Raw genomic sequence first — 22,593 nt, 5'->3', positions numbered from 1 at the left:
ATTCTTGCCTGGAGAATCCCATGGACAAAGGAGCTTGGTGGGCTACAGTCCAGTCCATAAGGTCACAAAGAGCTGGATGTGACTAAAGCAACTGATCACACACATATGAAGAGCAGGGGCCTCTAGAGGTAGACCAACCTATGTTCTGAGTCTTGGCCCACCAGTAACTAACAGCATTCAGTGAATACTTATGGGAAGATGAAGCCTGTTACTTAACAGAGAACATGAAAATTTGGGGGTGCAGTAACATGCTGAAATCTGAAGGAAATCTCCACGATGATGGGAGTCATAGATATCATTTTAGAAGTTCTTACAGCATATTTTTAAAAAGTGAAAAGCAGATAAAATTAATTGTATGAATATATTTTATTTAACCCTACATCCAAAATGTTATCATTTCAACATGTTATCAACATAAAAAAAAAATTATTGAAGATACACTTTAGATTTTTTTCGTGATAAGTCTTCAATCTTGTTTTTTCACAGCTACAGCACAACCCAGCTTGAACCCGCCACATCTCAACTTCAGTAGCAATGTGTGTCTCGTGGTCGTTGTCATAGACAGCTCAGCTGCAAGCAGTAAACTCCCTGAGGGCTCAGAACCACAGCCGCCTTCCTGCTGTATCCACAGCACCAGACTATGCTCGACTCAAAGGAAGCCAAGTATTTGATATTTTAAAAAAAATTTAAGGAATAATTGTAGAGAAGAAAGGGAAGCCCAGAGAGAGGAAGGGATTGACTCCAAGGTCATAGCACTAATTAATAGGAAACCAGTGCCAGCCCTCATCTGGAGCTGTACAGCCCCAGCACCTCCTGGAAACTGTAGGCATCACTCAGGCCAATCTTCCCCACTGGGTACGTATATGCTGCACAAGGTGAGCCCAGCACACTTTTCTCTAAAACTTGACCTTAAAAGACAGGAAGTTTGGTTTTGTGAGAGAAGTTTTCTTTCTATTCCCTTGTAAATCCTGTAGATGGATAGGTATTATGTAAGCGGCATTAACGTGCGAGGCACTGACTGCTGGAGATGGTATTTTGAAGTCCTCTGAACAGCTCTTATATTATCAGTGGAGATTTCCTTCAAGATTCAGCCTTCAATTTCTTCAGGCAAAGCTGCGAAGTGAGTCAGAGTTAGCACTCCATCCCTAGGTTCAACTGGAAGGGCAGGGGAGGCAGAGGTGGGGAACCCGTGGGCAGGAGTGAGATGAGAGAGAATGCAGTCAGAATAGCTCATAATCCTAACCCTTATTTATCCCTCCAAAAATCAGAATTAGCGTCCTCCTAAGAAAAATCTCCCTCCCTCGGAAATTTTCATTGTAAATGAAAGGACAGTAATTACCAAAAAAGAAAAAAGAAAGAGTGGAGATGCAGAAAATATTGGCTCAGCCTTTATTTATAAGCAGAACAAAGAGAGTTACATGATATCACAATATCCTATTTTCATTATGAAATTCATGTTTTATCCATTTATAAGAAAGAGATCTGGAAGATTACTTTTCAAAATCTTAATTACAGTTATCACTAGTAGTAAAATTACAAGTGATGTTTCTTTACTCTTGGTTGATCTATAATTTTTAATTTCCTTCAATGGATGTTTAGTATTTGGGTAAGAGTGAAAAAAATGAAAACTTAAATAAGTTTATGCACATATACATACATTAACCTATGATTTTAAATGTTTCAACAATATTTAGGTGATAATAACTTTTGGAGGTTCCCATGAAAACTGTATTTTTAGTTTTTAAGTAAATGATTTTGCCCTTCTCATGCTCAAATTAATCCTAGAGACAGAAAACCAACGATATCAAAGGGCCTTAGGAATGCAGCCTCCCTCAGTGTGTAAACAAACTGATACCCACCTACAGGCTACCTGGAGTGAGAGGCTATTCAAGGAACAGAGTGAGGGAGTCAGAGGCTGGGTCTGAGATTTGGCACAGCAGGCTTGTCTGAAATTCAACCTGTTAACTAGGAAACAGGGAAGTCACCCATCTTTCTTCTGGCTTGGTGATGACTTAATCAAAGAGCCGTTGCCCTCTCTTTCCTGAGAAAAGAACTCAGGTTGGCGATCAAGGCCCACAGAGAAGGAGTCATTTGAAACGTGCAGCAAAAGATGAGATGATTAGAGAGCATCACCGGCTCGATGGACATGAACTTGAGCAAACTCCGGAAGATAGTGGAGGACAGGGAAGCCCGGCGTGCTGCAGTCCATGGCGTCACAAAGAGTTGGACACGACTGAGTGACTGAACAACAACAAGGGTTTCATGTCCCTTATTTGGAGGCTGCTTCCTAAGGCAGAACTCTGAAACGAGTTCTCAACCAGGTAGACTGTGTTCCCTGGGAGCCATTTGGAAATGTCTGATGACACCTTCATCTGTCACAACTGATGGGAGGTGGCTATTGGTGGCATTTAGTGAGTGAAGCTAAGGATGCTGTTAAACATCTTACAAGCACGGGAAAGGCCCCTACAACAAAGAATTACCCAGCCCCTAACGTTAATAGTGCCACAATTGAGAAACCCTGTCTCAGAAAATGAAGGATGTTATTTGAATGCTTTGAAGGAAGGCATGAGTTTTTGCTGAAATGAATCAGATCAGCAATAACTAGCTGTATCCTCCATGTCCTGCAGGCCAAAGAAGGATTTGAACTTGTCTGTTTTTAAGGAATTATTGGAATGTTCTGAGTATCTTGATTGTATCACCAGTGAACACTGGCCTTAGAAAGGACAGGCACAGAAAATGGACTTAATTCCACATACCAGCTCTAATCTAGTGATGGCGACTGCCAAGTTGGGGTTTCTGGAAACAGACCCTGAAACCTTGAGAGTCTGGAGTATGAGATGTTTATTAGGGGTTGACATTTATGAGGAGAAGGGAAAGAAGCAGGATTAGGCAGAGGGAGAAAATAAAGCACAAAGCAAGCCTGAGAAAGCCTCAGCCAACTTCCAGTTGGAGATGAACAGTGCTCTGGAGCTGGCATTTTCCATCAGAGTTGACCAACAGAGCACTGGGATGGCTGGGCCTTGATGACCATACTGCCTTCCCTCCCCAGCCACTTACATGGCTCAGTCGCTAGGTGAAAGCTGTTCTGGGAAGAACTAGACTTCCAAGCAGGGGATACTCTGCAGCTGAAGCTAACCTCAAAGATGCTAACAGCTGGAGTGTCTGCTGACCAGACTCCCTGCAGGTGGATGGGAGATCCATCCAGAAAGAGAATCTGGATAGCGCATCTCCATGTCTGCCATGGAGTGCATCCATGCTCAACAAAAATGCAGTGCTGCAATCCATTAGTGATGTCTGCCATGGTCCATGTGCAGAACAGCAGCATATCTGCCCAATACGTGAGACATATTAGTAATAGGGGCGATGGGTAAGGCCTATAATTGCAAATCATGGTGATACCCCAAAATACACTGGATGTGGAAGAAAACCCCAAAAATGGAACCTGCCTGCTGTGTAGTTAACTATCAATTGGCCCAGATTGAAAAATTATTTTGGTTTCTGATAAGAAATCTCACCTCCCTCTGTTTATTCCACATGCACTTATTAAATACCCACTGTGCCAAGCATATTGCTTAATGCTAGAACACAACAGAGAAGAGCTAGCCATAAATAGTGGATGATTTTAACCCCTAAGTTGTCCGGCTTACACTTCTTGCCTGCTGACTTTGGCTTTTATCCAATTAATTGTTTGTGCCATCAGCCCATGGGTTTCTTTAGTCTCTACAGCCTGAGCTAGGAGAGCCCAGCACTACTATAACAGGGCCTTTGGGATTTTTCCTGGCCCTCTTCACCAAGTCTCCACAAGCTTTTGACCTCTGAAGTCAGCTAAAAAGGTTTATTGTCATAGTGAAGTTATTTCTTGGACTAGATTAAAACAGCCCAGTTCTGTCTGGAAAGAAGAGAATGCATTGCTGCTAGGGAAGAGTTTAAGGATCCAGTATATTGTGTGATGATCTAGAAAGTTCACAAAGCTAAGAAAAATCACAGTACTACTGGTTAGTAATAGTTATTATAATAAACATGCAATACAATTGAGGTCTTTTCCCAAACACTGTACATTAGTTTGTGTGTGTGTGTGGTCAGTCACTTAGTCATGTCCAATTCTTTGCACCCCCATGGACTGTAGCCTACCAGGCACCCCTGCCCATGGAATTTTCCAGGTAAGAACACTGGAGTGGGTTGCCATGCCCTCCAGGGGATCTTCCCGACCCAGGGATCAAACCCATGTCTCTTTTATCTTCTGTACTGGCAGATGGCTTCTTTATCACTAGCATCATTTTACTGATCATTTGATATAAATTGAATAGAGACTTCCATATTGACTTCTTCCAAAAGGATGAGTGAGAGAGAGAACTCAGCTGATAGTCTCTGCCTTTGAGCCTTACTTACATTCAGGCAGGTTGGTGAATATTAAAATACTATGCAACATGAAATAGGAACTGTTTAAATCTAATGCTATTTCTCACTACAGTAATCACAAATTAAATTTGTTTTCAATCCAACAGAGTGTCTGGACTGGCCCCATAACTGTGTGTACTAGTAAGCAATGTTTGCAATACATCAAGAACACAATAAAAATGTCAATTTTTCCTATTTAAAGACATCTATAGAGAGTCAAGATGATGAGCTAACAAAATGAGATGCTGTTAATTACATTTGTAGGTAATTTTAATCCAAAGGGATCATTTTGCTTTTTCCAACTGAAAGTAAATCATGTATTATAGATGAAGCATGTAATTTTGGAGCTGGATGGAATTTAAGGTAACAATGCTAAATGGAAGCTATTATGCAGCTGTTCTGATCCATAGCAGCTCCTTTATCAGCTGGTGAAAATATGCCCATTTATCTGAGGGGGCTCCTTAACGAGGGAAAAACTGTTTTTTAATTATTTAAATTTCACACTGTCAGCTAGATTTCTTCTTTGCTTCAACACTGCTGCTGCTGCTGCTAAGTCGCTTCAGTCGTATCCGATTCTGTACGACCCCATAGACGGCAGCCCACCAGGCTCCCCCACCCTTGGGGGAGAGAACACTGGAGTGGGTTGCCATTTCCTTCTCCAATGCATGAAAGTGAAAAGTGAAAGTGAAGTCGCTCAGTCGTGTCTGACTCTTAGCGACCCCATGGACTGCAGCCCACCAGGCTCCTCGGTCCATGGGATTTTCCAGGCAAGAGTACTGGAGTGGGGTGCCATTGCCCGTTGCTTCAACACAGTAAGTCTAATAATTATTGTTGTGCCACAAAAGAAAGAGCTGTTCGGTAGTGAGTTCCCTGTCAGGAAGATAGCTAAACAGACCCAGGACCAACAATGGAAATACAGTGGGGGAAATTCTTAATTAGTCTCTCAAATAAGGATTTCACTGAGACTATTTCAAGGGTGATTTATTTAATAAAGGGTTTGTCGGCCCCTTTAGCCATTCCCTTCTCCAGGGGATCTTCCCAACCCAGGGATTGAACCTGGGTCTTCTACATTGCGGGCAGATTCTTTACCATCTGAGCCCCCAGGGAAACCTTCTCTTGGGTCAGGGGCTATGAAACAGAACTTTGGTCATAGCCCCCTGTAGTCAAACAACATAAGTTCAGTATTTTTTTTAAGTCCAGTATTTTTAACTCTAAGGTTCTACAACTTCACCTTAATGCATTTATATCAGATCTCTCTTTTCCTGTTAAATATTTTCTTTGTTTTCTTTTTTTTAAAACAACACACATTTGATGACTTTTTTAAAAAATAAAAATGTGAAAGCATCCCACCTCTTTCTGGAATCAGTAAGCTGTAGCTGTATAACAATCCAATGGCTTTGATCAACTCTCATTCACTGTTGCAGTTCTCATGTCTGAGGATGGATTAAAGGTTAGGCAATCTAGGCTGGCCTTAACTGGGCAGTTCTGCTCCTTTAACATAGGCTCATGTCTCTGTAGAAGTGCTGGGGGTCTTGCTTGAGGCTGGGCTTGGGCCGGGTGGGGCAGCTACAGGTGGTGCGTGGGTAAGGCGTGGAGGAAGTAACTGAAAGTCAGCCAAGATGTTCTCCCCTTCAAACCAGAAGAGAGCCACAGGACACACAGAGGTTCTGAAAGGGAAGATTTCACTTTTGGAGCTAAAGCTCATTGGACACCCCCCACCCCCCACCACAAGAGAGAATGAGACATTAATCAATAATTAATTGATGGCATGTCAATCAATTAACATGGCATGTCTCCCTGACCCCCAAAGACCTATGGAAGCATTGACATGGTCTTAAGGAAGGTCCTCTGTCTCTGAACAAAGGAAGCCCTGTTGTCATGAAAGGTGTGAACATCTGCTTCAGCTGTACCATCAGCCTAGCCGGGAGAGAGAGCAGTGGCTCCACCACGGTCTCAGAAAATTCCATAGCAACTTGAACTCAGCCCCAAAGCAAATAGAGAAAAATGACAAGCCCAAGGGACCCAAGAGCCCCAGGAAACCAGGAACCTTAAGGAAGAAGATATATTCAGAGCATACCTCTCTGAAATAGACAATTGCAGCATAAGCAGCTAATAAGGTGACTTGGGTTCCATGAATAATGCGCATGTGTGCACACCTGCCCTACACACACACACACACACACACACACAAACCCCTTTCTGGAACTAAAAATATGATTTTGAAACTTTTACAATTCAGTAGATTAGCTGAAACTGAGTGGTCACTGGTGAGACCCAAGTGACCCAGAAGATCAAGTGAAAAAAAATCTCTGAAACAGCAGAGCAATAATTCAATGTGTTAGAAATCATGAGCGGAAAAGAAGGGATTAGCTGCTAAATCCTGGAGACCTCACAGAAGAATAATCAATTTCACAAGTAGAAAAAGGCAGACAGAAGAGCAACAATAATTATACAAATCAAGGAAGAAAATATCCCAGGCAATGAGAAAGTTTCAAGTTGATTGGAAGCCTAGTTTCAAGTTGATTGGAAAGAAAAGCCTCAGACTTCTTATAAAACTCCAGAATAAAGTATTAAAAAATGAAATGAACGTCCTAAGTTCTCACCACCAGATAATACCTACTTACATTATTAAAAAAATAAAAATAACATGTAGAAGGTTAGAAAATTCAGTGGTTCATAAAACTATAAAACTAAGAGATTTCCTTCATCCTCTGCATTTCCTTCCCCCAGACTTTCTCTAAAACAAACAAACACTGGAGTTCCCTGTGATTTGTCACTGCCCCCTAAAGTTTTGGGGCATCCCAAGTGGTGCTAGTGGTAAAGAATCTCCTGCCAGTGCAGGAGACGCAAGAGGCACAGGTTTGATTCCTGGAGCAGGAAGATCCCCTGGAGTAGGAAGTAACAGCCCACCAACATATGTATCTATACAGGTGCTTAATTTCTATATATGTATGTTAATAAGAATTCTGTAATTTGCCCAACTTTATCACTTTATGTATCTTCCATATCAGTATAGGCCTATTTCTTTTTAACAGCCACAACATACATTCTGTAATATGAATTTGAATACAACATGGTTTTCCCAACCAATGCCTTTTGAATGGACACTTTGATATTATTTGCATTTCTCTTACACACAATGCTACCACCAGTTGCCATCTCAAAAAAATGTTTTGTAGATCTTTTTTAAGTGTATCTATAAGAAAATTCCAATCAGTAAAAACTACCAGGTCAAAGGCATCTGCATTTTTATTGATTAAAGGCTTTGAAACAATCCTGGCAGACAGTAGGTACTCAAATATTTTTTAAAGTATAATAGTCATACTGTTCACCAGAAAGAGTGTATCAATTTATATACACTGTATTAAAGACTTTTAAAATTATTGTCTTTTGTAGAATGATAACCCTCAAAGACATTTGTCCATGTTCTAATTTTCAGAACCTTTGAAGATGACCTTATTTGAAAAAAGTCTTTCCAGATGTGAGTAAGTTAAGGATCTAGAGACAGGAGATCAGCCTGGATTATCTGGCCAGGCCCTATATCCAATAACAAATGTGCTCAGAACAGTGAGTCTGGACAGAGTAGCACTAACATATGTTACTACCATATATAAAATAGGTAGCTGGTAGGAAGCTGCTATATAGTAGTTCAGCTCGGTGCTCTGTGATGACTTAGAAGGGTTGGATGTGGGCGGTATGGGAGGCAGGCTCACAAGGGAGGGGATATATGTATGCGTAGAGCTGGGTTCACATTGCTGTACAGCAGAAACAACACAACAGCGTAAAGCGATTATCCTCCAATTAAAAAAAGTGAGGCAGAAGGAAATTTGATAGATAACTAGAAGAGAAAGCAATATGAAGGCAGGCTCAGAGAGGAGAGAGCTGCAGCCACAAAGCTAGGAAGGCCAGGGCAGCCCTCAGAAGCTGGAAGAGGCAAGAAAATAATGTTCCTCTGGAGCCTCCAGAAGGAAGAGGGCACTGCCAGCACTTCAGTTTTAAAATTGTAGCTTCCAGAACTGTGAGAGAATCAAGTTCTGTTGTTTTAAGCCACCATTTATTGGCAATTTGCTATGGAAGCCTTCAGCAAACTAATACAATCATTATTAAACCTCAGGAGAAAAGAACATCTCCAAGTTTGGAAGCAAGTTGATCTTGACCCAATAGAGATCTGGAACCCTCTGGTTCCAGAGTCGTTTCCCCTGAAAGCAGCCCTTTTTAGCTTCCTCCCAAACAACCCTCATCTTATGGTCACCACCTCGGACATTCTTTCTTGGCCATGTCTGAGTGGTAAACAGTTTGCCTACAGTGCAGGAGACCTGGGTTCGATCCCTGGGTCGGGAAGATCCCCAGGAGAAGGAAATGGCAACCCACTCCAGTATTCTTGCCTGGAAAATCCTATGGACAAAGGAGCCTGGCAGGCTACAGTCCATGGGATTGTCGAAGAGTCAGACACAACTTAGTGACCAAACAACAGCTACCAGTCTGAAACTGAAACCCAAAACAGCTCAACAGAAGAAAGTAAAGACTCATCTTGCCATGTTCCAATATTTCTCGGTTTGGGCAGAGACAGATTAAGTACTAATTGATCCATTCCAGACTTTGAAAAGGAAGTTTATAAATGCGTCTTCTTTTTCTCTTCAAAAATGCAGGTGATGGCAGATAGAGACTCACATATCTACTTCCATCTGAGCATAATTGATCCAGTGAGAGCCTTGCTGGAGAGGGGACGGCATTTTCCCAGGCAATCTTTGGTCTCTCCCCTGGTGAAGAATTATCATGCCATCTGGAACAAGGCAATATATTCCTTTCACACAAGTTGTGGAGCTAATTATCAACCAATTCCAACATAGACTGGCTTAGAAACATGCAATGACCATCTCTGTATTCCAAGTCACTCCTCTCAGAGCAGCCAATTTTGACTTAATGAAACGATTGCTATTTTATACTTAAATAGTGCTTACAGTTCAAAAAGAGCTGCCAAATGTAGAATCTCAACTGTTTTATGTTGTTTCTCACAACAGAACTATGAGATTGAAATGGGCCAGGAATGACAGTTTACATTTTCTAAAAGAAGAAAAGCAAATTTGTAAGAGGAGATGTGACTTGTCCAAGCTCCAGACTTCATATCCACTGGAGTCTTCCACACCAGCACCTCCTGAGGATCAACCCATTTGAGCTACGTAAGTAATTTATGAGCCTGTTTATCTTCAGGGACTCTCTCTTGTTGGGAAGTGAGGTATTCTTGTACTGAAAAGAAATCTTATGTGTGCACACGTGCAAAGGGGCATAAATACATATGAAGGCTGATATTTCTGATCATTCAAGCATCCATTATCCTCTGACTCAAATATGTATTAATTCTTTGCTCATGGGGGCTTCCCTGGTGGCTCAGATGGTAAAGAATCCATCTACAATGCAGGAGATCCAGGTTTGATCCCTAGGTGAGGAACATCCCCAGAGAAGGGACTGGCTACCCAATCCAGTATTCTTGCCTGGAGAATTCCATGGACACAGGAGCCTGGCAAGCTACAGTCCATGGGGTCTCAAAGAACTGGACATGACTGAGTGACTAACACTTTCTCTTTCTTTTGCTCTTGGTGTGCAGTGAGATTTGTTTTAAAACAGTTATCCCAACTTGAACTCTATTTTGGGTTAAGTGTGGATTTACCCTCTACCATCAACAATCTTTTCTTCTGTCACTGTGTCTTCTACAACTTTGGAGGATCATCAGAGAGTTCCTAGTATTTAAGAACTACCTGTCTAAGTGCATAGCTCTCAAATGCCTGGATGCCAACAGTTCTTTGGCAAGTTATTAATAAGTAAAGTTTTCGGATGGTCCTTCTCCAGAGTGCTATAAAAAGAAAATTAAAAGCAAGATCAATTGTGCTTTTTAGAAATGCTGAGAAAATCCTGCATTTTTTATGACTTCAGAAACCAAGAAAGTTCTTTTCTAAAGATAATTCCCATTTCTTTTCCATAGTCATAGGAGAAACAAGTAATGTGAATTAAACACAAGAGATTTGAATTTATATATTCAAATGTATCTGTTCACCATGTATTTGTAGAGGCCCCACTGTGTGCCAAGCATATGCTGGAGCTAAGCAGTGAGCAAAACAAAGTCTCTAGTCATAACAAGCATATCTTCCACTGGGCAAAGTCAGACAATGAACATGTATCAGTTTAGTCTCTAATTTCAGCAAAACATACTCAGAGACTCAAGGTTAACACCACCCCACCTGCCCTCCGCTGCTGCCCTCAGTCAGCACTGAACTGGACAAGTACAGAGGGTTATAAACACAGACACCAAAAAAGCAATCATTCAGAGACACAGGAGAATGCTGCCCTTGCATAGGAATATTTAAGAATGAAGACTCCTCAGAAGGATGGGCCTCTGGGAGGCAGTATGTGTTTGCCAAGGCCCCCTCCTGGTGCCTGGGGGTGCTTCTTCCACTTTCTCATACCTATTCTGCTGTTATTCTCATACACATTCCCAGAAACTGTGGGGAGAAGGACTGCAAACAGATAAAGTGAATCATAATGAACTCGCAAAGCATTTATTCTTCCCACAAAGTCTACTGAGCTTTTGCTCTATAGCCAACCTAGTGATGAGTTGCTCATCTTCTCAAGTTTTGCTTTGCTACCAAAAGGAGAATTGGAAGGAAAACGTGAAGCAGCATGTGATTCCATATGCATTAAACATTGCCTCTTTTGTGCAAGAGAGCACTTTATGGTGAAGGAACAATTCTTTATCTTGACTATGGTCATAGTTAGTTAAATCTATATTGGTGATTAAATGTCATAGAACTATACTCAGAGACATATAAAAAAATAGCTAGTGTTTCATGAATTTCAGTTGGGAAAGATGAAAAAAAATTCTGGATATGGACAGTGGTGCTGATTGCACAACAGTGTGAATGTATTTAATACCACAGAAATGTACACTTAAAATGGAAATTTGTATGTATATTTAACGGAATAAAAAATAGGTAGCTTAATAATTACCAAGTTCTTAAGAACAAGCCTGATACACTGAAAGTGCTAAAATAGGTGTTTGTTAAATAGTATTAATACCATTTTTAAAAATTTTAGATGGAAAGAAGAAATGGCATATAGTAATTTTTTATTATTTTTAGTGATAATAATAAAGAACAGAAGAAGAACCCAGAGGTCTGCTGCAGACCACTCCGCCATTCTTGCACAACCCTCCACCCACTGTGGGCACGTGACAGTCTTTCCACGGTTCTTGTAGCCAAGTACCCACCTGTCTCCATCCATCTGCCTCTGTTTTACCACAGTTAAGATTCAGTCTCTGTTCCAGAAGCTCCACCAACTTTTCTCCTTCCTTTCTCCGAAAGGAAAGAAAGCTTTGTGAACCTTCACATATTCCCTAACCTCTCTGAGCCTCTGCTTCAATGTGCATAAAATAGACACACTACTTTGATGGAGTCGAGTAATAACCATGTCCCCCAAGTATCAGTTGCTATTGATGATTGAACGTACTGTCTTAGGAGGCCCCTTTAAGTCATTTATTTTACCTGCCTGGCCCTTGAATGATTTGCTTTAGGACAGAGTCCCATTATGCAAAGCCTAATGAATAATCCGTTCACACAGTTTTGCATCCAAATAGACAAAATGAGCTACACTCAAAAGATAACTCAAGCACCATACCTGGATCAAAATGGATCAACAGCTTCTCCATCAAATACAGTCTCATACACAATGGTTTCCTTTTAAAAAGCACAAAAGGTTAGCAATAAAGTCAACTTGATGAAATTAGTTTTGACATATATTGAGAACTTCGAGCAGATGATTAAATTACCTCATCTCTCTAGCGTATAGAAGGCTAGCAACCTAGGATCCCCAAACTCCTTGCTCTTCTTCTCTTCTCCCAGGCCCAAATCCCACTCAGTCTGCCCACCACACTCTCCCTGAACTCAGGTCTTTGTACTGATGTGAAGTCTCTTACTTGGATAGGAGGTGTTATGGGCCAAATTGGATTCTCCTGAATTTCACACGTTCAAGCCCTAACCTCCAGGACATCACAATGTGGAGGCAGGACGTTTAAGAGGTGATTCAAGAAAAATGAGGTGACATGGATGAGGCTTAATCCAATATGATTAGTATTGTTATAAGAACAGGAGATTAGGAGAGAGACAACACAGATTAGGAAGAATAAAATGAGGACACAGGAAGAAAGCACCATCTGCAAGCCAAGGAGAGAGACCTTGAAAGACACTAAACCTGCCAACACCTTCATCCTGGACCTCTAACCTCCAGAACTGAGAGAAGATAAATGTCCGCTGTGGAAGCCACTCGGTGTGTGGTGCTTTATCATGGCAGCCTGAGTGAACTCATGCAGGCGATCAGCTATAGATTTCCCCATCTGCTAAGGAACGCCAGGGCTGAAGAACATACACAGCTCTATGACATAAATAACCTCTTTTTCAAATCTAGATCTTATTTTTAAGAAATGGTGGATAAGGCTGTATTTCCATTTGTCTAGCGTTGTTTTTGCTGAATACACATAAAAAATGTGTATAGCAAATTTTGACCAAAGCCAAATTCTAAGACTGGATCTGAAATCCCAGGTTTTTAATACGCAGAGATCCAGCAGAAGCAGATGAATTGAAAGGATTGTATCTCGTTTCTATAATGCCTGAGTAGATTGACCATATGTTAATATGGAAGAACTTTCCATGGAGCCATGATTACAGAGACAATGTAGTGCTCTTTCTTCCTCTGGGCAGGGATCACAAAAATCTACTTACTGTTAACACTTCTAGTTTTTTATTTCTGTTTCCAGTAACAACCATTTCCTTTTGATTTCTGTCTCCTATTCAAAAGGTAAATAAATAAAGGGAAGTTATCAGACAAACGGCTTTTTTTAGAATCACACAATTCAAAATAATCTTGTGACAACTAGCAAGCTGGATCTTACCTGCCATATGCTTTATTTCTCTGTAGAAAAAGAAAATTTGACAAAACATCAGATTCATTATGCTAACATGTGGCAAAAAAAAAGAATTTCAACTTTGTGCAGCACATGACTATTATCCAGTCTTCTCCCACTCCCATTTTTTTTTTAAATGCTCTATGGGAAATAATAAACGGATCTCATTAACCATCTCTACCCTTGATACACACTCTGAATCATAAATTGTCTCTACTTATCTAATAAAAATTCATATCCAACTCTATTTTGAAGCCATGGCATTCTGCACCCTGAAGAACTATTTTCAGATGATGATGAAAGCAGCTGCATTTGTTATCCATTTCTTTGGCCTCTCTTCCCAGCTTCACATAGATTCAAAGCAAGTATAGAGAGGGTACCTGGCTTTATCACCGGCCTCTGGGCTAGTTCCCAGTGGTTGTCAACCACTGCCCACGTATCAGCATAATCTGGGGAGTCGTTGGGTTCGTCTGCTCACAATTCATTTGTTTAAAATCTATTCTCATGGAAAATCTATTTCAGATGCTCTGAGATAGAACCCAAGACTATATTGTTGGCACTTTTTACAGAAAGCTCTCCAGCTGTTTCTGAGTATAGGTTTGAGCAATAGTGAAAGGGACCATCGAGTTTTGTACCCCAAATACTTCCTCTGTGTCCTTCAAAATTGGCAAAATTAGGCAGAAGCTTTTAGAGTAAGATTGCCAAACCCCAGATGATTCAACTCTTGACCACAGAAGCTTAGAAAGAAAAATCATCTACATGGGTTTTGTCATAGAGACTTCCTTGCCCATTTTCTGACTGCATCATATAGCCTTTCCAAACCTCCAAAGCAGGAAACATATCCAGGAAACTAACCCAGCAAAGAAAATAGCCATCAGACTGAAGACGAAAGGAATGTACCAGTCACTGGATTTGTATGTGTTGATAGCTGTGTACACAATGGTCAGACCTTTTCTTTGTTGGGAAAAATTATTTCAGAGAAAATGGAGCATTAGTCTCAGTTTTTAGAGAGCATCTGTTTACACATAATAGCATCAGTATAGAGTGATGGTCCTACAGACAGTAGGGTATTGACTCAGACACAAGGAATTTTTAAATACCACAGGCAATAGTATGAAAGACACATGCCTGGAGATAGCACCAATTTAAGCATCTAAAGACTTGGACTCAATGCAATGACTGCTCTGCAAACTTGAATAAAACCATCCCTCCTCTTTGACCTCAGTTCTCTCATCCGTAAAGTCAAGGAGTTGAACTAAATGACACCTGAGGTTCTTTACGCCTCTGTTACCTTCTGGATGCAGAATAAACCCTCTTGTGCAGTGTGAGAGAACGTGTTTTCTTGAAAATCATATATCCTGGTGGAAAGATTTATCATCCATGTTGTTTTTAAAAATGCCTCTATTTCAAAGGCTTAAAAGACAGTAATATATACTAACCATAAAGTCTTCTGAACAGACAGTATCCTTGGCTGACTGAGAAATCATTCTGGAGTTCTGCAGAGGCATTATGTATCTATTTTTTTGAAACAACAAGCTACTGAAGGGTCTGCTCTACTTCATGGGGTTAGATTGAAGATTAGATGAAACAAAGAATATAAGCCCTGGAGCACAGTGCCAGGCGCAGGATTGGTGCCCATTACTGTAAAAGACATGGCCCTAGAGAATAACATTTGAAAGTGCCCAGTTGGAGAGGTGTTTAACTAAGAGAATTCATTGACAAGTGGGTCTTTCTGGTGGGCAGGACTCTCGGCTCATTTAGATGCCATCCGTTGCATGCTTATGCTTCCCCAGTAATGAAACAAATTCTCTCTCCCCTACACAGTGGATTCTCAGAGATGCACATTCTAAAATGTGCCTGGTGGCTGGATGGGGTGGTGCCCCGGTGAAAAGGCCTAAGGATGGAGGCACTGCCTGAGTAGCCTTTTAGATGAAAGCTGAATTTGCAGTGGACATTTCCCACACACAGAGCCAAATTAAATTCCATAACTCCTTACTTCAGAGCTGGTGGTTGGAGGAGGTGGCATGTTGGCCCTTGTCACATAAATATCTATAATACCGGTGCCTGTCTTGGGCTTTGCCGTTATTTCAGGTTGTCATCAATTATGTGCACTACAAGATGGTACTGCCTCTGCAGTTTAGCTCCAGATTCAAAGTTAAAAGGATTCTTCACAGTTAATTTCAGAGTATTTGAACCCCGAGTTGGGTCAAATCCAAAATGATTGTTCACATTTCCTTTAAAAGGGAGAAATCGAAAATTAGAAGTATTTTAAGGTACATTGAAAGGTTTTCTCAGGCTACCTTACACAGCTTTTTAAACACGGTAAATATGCTACTACTACTAATACTAAGTCGCTTCAGTCATGTCCGGCTCTGTGCGACCCCATAGACGGCAGCCCACCAGGCTGCCCCGTCCCTGGGATTCTCCAGGCAAGAACACTGGAGTGGGGTGCCATTTCCTTCTCCAATGCATGAAAGTGAAAAGTGAAAGTGAAGTCGCTCAGTCATGTCCGACTCTTAGCCACCCCATGGACTGCAGCCTACCAGGCTCCTCCGTCCATGGGATTTTCCAGGCAAGAGTACTGGAGTGGGGTGCCATTGCCTTCTCTGACGGTAAATATAAGTAAGTATAATTATATTATTTTCTGATTCCTTATACATATATAAGGGTTACAGTAAAATGAAAATCAAGTAAGCAGGAAATTCAGTTGGCTGGAAAAAAATTTGTTCTAAAGATTAATTAAGATCCTGAGTGTGATCCCCATATGTGGTCAGCAAGCTTCACACTATTATCAAATTATTCTGCCTAAATGTGTTCCTTTCCTTCATCTCCTACTCAGAGGATTTTATTCCCACTTTCAGGGTAGTATGGATCAATATCAAATAGGCCAGTCAGACCACAAATATCTATTGAGTGCCTACTACATTTTAAGTCAGGTTTCAGTGGTCCTGGAGACCCTGTTGTTAAGAAGATGCACACTAGCAAGAGGAGCGACACTGAACCAGCCTGTACAGTTATTTGGGAACGTGAACCCATGTCCATGGGCCCATTCTTTCAGTTGCATGACAGCAGGTCTGACCTCCATACTTTAAGTACTTCTTCTTATTCCCTCTCATGATACCCAGGAGTTTTCCTTAATAAAACTTGCCATGCTTTACAGTTCTGTAGCTGTTGATGTTACTACTAGCTTAATGAACCATGAATTCCATGAATACAAGGTCCACATCTGTCTTGTACAATTCTGTGTACCCTCCTCCTGGCACATATTTGATCTTCAATAAATTTCTTCCATATGTCCCAAGACATGACTGAAGTTGACATGAATCTGTGAAAATCCAATAATAATGCAGGAGAAAACATCTATCCTGGTGGATCTGTATTAGCGTCACGTGGGAAATGGCTGCTATTTCCAGCCGGTACCATGAACAGTAGACCTAGTTACTTGTAATTTCATCTTGCTGATCCAAAGTCCCTTCATTATCAAGTATCATTGAAGTCATAGATTGTTCCACCATAGGAGGAATTAGATAGCACATATGGAAGTGAAAAAGATTCCTTGAGGACACCTAGCAGCATAGATAGGAAATGGTTTAATCTCTGTAAACATAGTTACTTCTAAGATTATGTTATTTATGTCAAAGAGGTTTATCAATTCAACACATGCTCACGATCAAAAGAAAAAATAAAATGATTCACCAGAAACCATCTCAAAGCGCATTTCAAAATCCTGTGAATCTCTGTCATGACAGTTTAGTTGGAAACCGTTGACGTTTGTCCCAGCAACAACATTGTCAAAAATGACTGCCTGGTATACAGAAGGTGTCCAGACAGGAGCTTCATCATTCTTGTCTAAGATGTCAACCACGACCTGTCAGCAATGAGGGAGGAAGAAGCATCACATCCACGTCATGTGACTATTTATACACAGAATCAGTAAGAAGCATCTGGCTAGAGACAGATCATTTAGAATTATTAAATAAAGAGTCTAGGATTTGGAATGTGAAGAAATGTTCCTCCAGATGTGGGTTCTGGCTGCCAATCAACTAGTCAGTTACCTTATTATTCCTGGGTCAGCTGTGACATTCAGTGTGGCCATTAGGGAGAGTTTTGGGCTTGTTGGAAGAACCAGTGGAAAGCTCATGAGTTACATAAATGGTAAGAAAGGAAAGCTGGAGAATGATGCCTCTAAAAATTGTAATCCCTTGAATCTTTTAACTGAAGTCTCCTAATGGCAAACATAGCCTAAAAGGAGGAGAAGCTTCCTCCTTCTCAACTTAGGGGCCTCCTCTGCACCATTCTCTCAGGCACAATATATTTTTTAGTAACAATATGATTGCTTCAAAATATGCTCTGACCTTAATTAGGGGCTGTTGTCAACCTTTTTCTTAATTAAAATACCATGAACTGGGAAACTGTGATTTACATGGGAAAAGATCAAAATATCAAGGATTTTAAAATGTCAGTGATCAAATGCCAGTCAGCCTAGAAAGGTTATCTGCCCACCTCTTAGATGAGTAATAACTTTCTCAGCAACATTCACAGAAGATTCTCTAGGGTGCTCCTATTTGCAAGCACTACCTTTTAAAAATGTTTTATGAAATGTTTTAACAACACAGCTAAAATCCTGGGGAACAATTCATTTTTAATGCTACTTCTATAAGTTGAATAAAGCTGTGTGTTCTATTTAATATGATTTTAGGAAGATTGCTGTATTATAATGCAAACAGCACAGAATTTGGAATCAGAACTCTTTATAAAAACCTTGGGCCTTCCAGTTGGCATATCTTTTTTTGATACAAGGGAGTAAATGTCATTTTGCTCATCTGCAAAAGGGAGAGCTCCTTCCTCCACATCTAGGATTGTTGGGAGGATAAATTCATCCATTCATTGGATATTTATTTAACACTATGTGCTAAGCACTGGTCTAAACACAGAAAATACAAAGGTAAATCAAAGTCCCTCTTAGAATATCACAATCGATATTCTAAGTTCAGTTCAGTTCAGTCACTCAGTCATGTCCGACTCTTTGCAACCCCATGAATCACAGCACGCCAGGCCTCCCTATCTATCACCAACTCCCGGAGTTCACTCAGACTCACGTCCATTGAGTCAGTGATGCCATCCAGCCAGCTCATCCTCTGTCATCCCCTTCTCCTCCTGCCCCCCATCCCTCCCAGCATCAGAGTCTTTTCCAATGAGTCAGCTCTTCACATGAGGTGGCCAAAGTACTGGAGTTTCAGCTTTAGCATCATTCCTTCCAAAGAAATCCCAGGGCTGATCTCCTTCAGAATGGACTGGTTGGATCTCCTTGCAGTCCAAGGGACTCTCAAGAGTCTTCTCCAACACCACAGTTCAAAAGCATCAATTCTTTGGTGCTCAGCCTTCTTCACAGTCCAACTCTCACATCCATACATGACCACTGGAAAAACCATAGCCTTGACTAGATGGACCTTTGTTGGCAAAGTAATGTCTCTGCTTTTGAATATGCTATCTAGGTTGGATATAACTTTCCTTCCAAGGAGTAAGTGTCTTTTAATTTCATGGCTGCAGTCACCATCTGTAGTGATTTTGGAGCCCAGAAAAATAAAGTCTGACACTGTTTCCACTGTTTCCCCATCTATTTCCCATAAAGTGACAAGACCAGATGCCATGATCTTCATTTTCTGAATGTTGAGCTTTAAGCCAACTTTTTCACTCTCCTCTTTCACTTTCATCAAGAGGCTTTTGAGTTCCTCTTCACTTTTTGCCATAAGGATGGTGTCATCTGCATATCTGAGGTTATTGATATTTCTCCCAGCAATCTTGATTCAAGCTTGTGCTTCTTCCAGTCCAGCATTTCTCATGATGTACTCTGCATATAAGTTAAATAAACAGGGTGACAATATACAGCCTTGATGTACTCCTTTTCCTATCTGGAACCAGTCTGTTGTTCCATGTCCAGTTCTAACTGTTGCTTCCTGACCTGCATACAGATTTCTCAAGAGACAGGTCAGGTGGTCTGGTATTCCCATCTCTTTCAGAATTTCCCACAGTTTATTGTGATCCACACAGTCAAAGGCTTTGGCATAGTCAATAAAGCAGAAATAGATGTTTTTCTGGAACTCTCTTGCTTTTTTCATGATCCAGTGAATGTTGGCAATTTGATCTCTGGTTCCTCTGCCTTTTCTAAAACCAGCTTGAACATCAGAAAGTTGACGGTTCACATATTGCTGAAGCCTGGCTTGGAGAATCTTGAGCATTACTTTACTAGCATGTGAGATGAGTGCAATTGTGCAGTAGTTTGAGCATTCTTTGGCATTGCCTTTCTTTGGGATTGGAATGAAAACTGACCTTTTCCAGTCCTGTGGCCACTGCTGAGTTTTCCAAATTTGCTGGCATATTGAGTGCAGCACTTTCACAGCATCATCTTTCAGGATATTCTAAAGGAGGAGGTAAAACAATAAACAAGTAAACAAAACTGTATAGCAGGCACTGTCATATGGAAATTGGTGCTCTGCAGTTAAGGAGATAAGGAATAAGCCCAGTCCACTGCTTTATTACAACATTCTCATTAATGTCCTGTTTATTTGAGATTTTTCAAAGAAATTCCCTTCAGCACCCATCACAATAGTTTTATTTATACTCTTTATATCCTTTCAAAATGTTTCAAAATTGTCTTACATGCATTGATGTACATGATTCCCTAAGACAACAGACTACCAACCCAGATTATATCACCGCAAACCAAAATGGTGTTGATTTTACATCTATAACAATTTCCTTCATTTGTTTATGTCTATTCAGTGATTATAGCATCTGCGGGGGGGGGGGGGAAAATGTTTTCAGTCCTAGAGAAAAGTATACTCCTAAGCACAAACTTGATTTATTTAATTGACTTCTAAAAAAAAAGGAGATAGTGAATAGTTGATGGAACTATTTTAATAGAAGAAAGTCATGAAAGAAAGGCTTTCTTTGAACCCTCTATTTTCTTCCTTCTGCCCTATAATGGATACATGTCCTTAAGCAAGAATGTATCCTTGCAGCATGTTAGTGTTTGGTTACATGATTTTGATTTGCACAAATGATATTGTGCTAAAGATCTTTCCTGTTTCCTACTTTTCTCATTCAGTGCCATATTTTCTTGCTTTCTCTGTGTTGCTGCTTGTAGAATTAATTTACTATTTCTTTTTTTAGGGGGAAGGAGATCTGGTCTTTTTAATTTTTATTTACTTATTTATTTGTTTTTGGTTGTACCTGGTCTTTGTTGCTTCATACCAACTTTTCTCTAATTGTGGCGAGCAGGGGCTACTCTTCATTGCAGTGCATGGGCTTCTCACTGAGGTGGCTTCTCTTGTGCCAGAGCACAGGCTCTAGGCACAAGGCCTTCAGTACTTGCAGCTAGAGGGCTTAGCTACTCTAAAGCATGTGGACCAGAGATTGAACCCATGAGCCCTGCATTGTGAGCAAGCTACTTTGGAGCAAAAATAGGATTAAGGTAAGAATGTGAGTCACGTGGTTGGAAGACAAGCATTCCAGCCTGAGGCAAAGTCTGTGAGGTATAAACATTTCGGGTGTGTTGAAGACTCTGCAAGAAATTCACATGAGTGGATTGAAGTAAGAGGGAAAGAGCTAGAGGAGCTGAACACAAAGATCTGGGGTCCAGATCACAAAGGGCGCAGCAGACTTTGGAAGCAATCTTGGAGCTTTTGCCAAGTGTGATGGGAAGCCATTGGAGAGCTTTGAGGAAGAGGGTAAATTGCCTTTTGAAAGAATCATTCTGGCTGCTTTGTGAAGAGTAGATTGTAGAGCACGGGTGGAAGTGGGGATTCCAGTTAGGAGGCTGCGGCCCTAGACCAGGAAAGGGACAATGGTGGCGCAACCAGACAGCATCCAGGATATGTTTTGAAAGTAGAGACAACAGGGTTTGCTGATGGATCAGAGAGATAATTTAGGGTGCACAATAGTGGTTAGGTGCCCAGAATTAATCCTTCTCCCTCTTTCTAGCTGAATAAATTTGGATAAGTTACTTAACCTCTAAACCTTAGAAATAAAATTCTTCTGCCTATAAAGAGTAGTATCAGTAGCTACCTCATGGTTGGGATTGAGGCTAAACAAGATCTCACAGTCTTGCCTTTTATTGTGCATGCACGTTCAGTTGTATCTCACTCTTTGTGACCCCGTGGACTGTAGCCTGCCCGGCTCCTCTGCCTTTGGAATTTTCCAGGCAAGTATATTGGAGCAGATTGCCATTTCCTCCTCCAAGGGATCTTCCTGACCCAGGTATCCAACCCACGACTATTGTATCTTCTGCAATGGCAAGCAGATTCTTTACCACTGCACCTCCTGGGTAGGTTCTCAATAAATGGTGGGTGATGATGATGGTGATGACAATGATGATGACAGATTCCTATAATTTGGGATCTAAAGAACCATCTTCCTTTTCTGAACTCAAAAGTCACATTTGTCTATATCATCAATATACCAGTTCAGTTCAGTTGCTCAGTCATGTCCGACTCTTTGCGATCCCATGAACTGCAGCACGCCAGGCCTCCCTGTCCATCACCAACTCCCAGAGTCCACCCAAACTCATGTCCATTGAGTCAGTGATGCCATCCAACTGTCTCATCCTCTGTTGTCCCCTTCTCCTCCTGCCCTCAATCTTTCCCAGCATCAGGGTCTTTTTCAATGAGTCAGCTCTTCGCATCAGGTGGCCAAAGTACTGGAGTTTCAGCTTTAGCATCAGTCCTTCCAGTGAACACCCAGGACTGATCTCCTTTAGGATGGACTGGTTGTATCTCCTTGCAGTCCATGGAACTCTCAAGAGTCTTCTCCAACACGACAGTTCAAAAGCATCAATTCTTCTGCGCTCAGCTTTCTGCGCTCAACTCTCACATCCATACATGACTACTGGAAAAACCATAGCCTTGACTAGACGGACCTTTGTTGACAAAGTAATGTCTCTGCTTTTTAATATGCTGTCTAGGTTGGTCAATCTACCTCAATATACATATACATGTATATTGAGGTATACATCACATCTACCTCAATATTCCTCAATCTACATCAATATTCCTGCTATATATAATTTAACTTTACCTGTGTTAAAAATTTAAGCTACCCGAAGCCATATATTGTCTGACATGTCTTTGCAACCCAGGAAATTGTGCACAGAGAAAACATTCAATAGATATTAGTTAAAAGAGGAAGTGAAGAAGTTCCCGCTTTACCTTTAGTTAAATTAGAAACCGTGTTTGTAAGATCAGAGT

General features: G+C 40.9%; 1 long non-coding RNA gene across 1 annotated transcript in view; it reads left to right on the top strand.

Annotated features, from left to right (window-relative positions):
• Nucleotides 1–486: 486 nt before the first annotated feature.
• The window catches only part of LOC147348306 (uncharacterized), an 80,883-nt gene continuing 58,776 nt past the window's right edge, over nt 487–22,593 (top strand). The window contains exons 1-2 of the long non-coding RNA XR_015151432.1: nt 487–855; nt 9,048–9,578. This is a non-coding gene — a long non-coding RNA (uncharacterized LOC147348306). The remainder of the gene's footprint in view (nt 856–9,047; nt 9,579–22,593) is intronic.

The sequence above is a fragment of the Bos grunniens genome, chromosome 22 (assembly GCF_055505025.1).
Source record: "Bos grunniens cultivar Pamir isolate PY7600 chromosome 22, Bosgru_T2T1.0, whole genome shotgun sequence".
Taxonomy (NCBI): domain Eukaryota; kingdom Metazoa; phylum Chordata; class Mammalia; order Artiodactyla; family Bovidae; genus Bos; species Bos grunniens.
The sequence above is the reverse complement of the archived record's forward strand: the minus strand, read 5'-3'. Positions and strand labels throughout refer to the sequence as shown.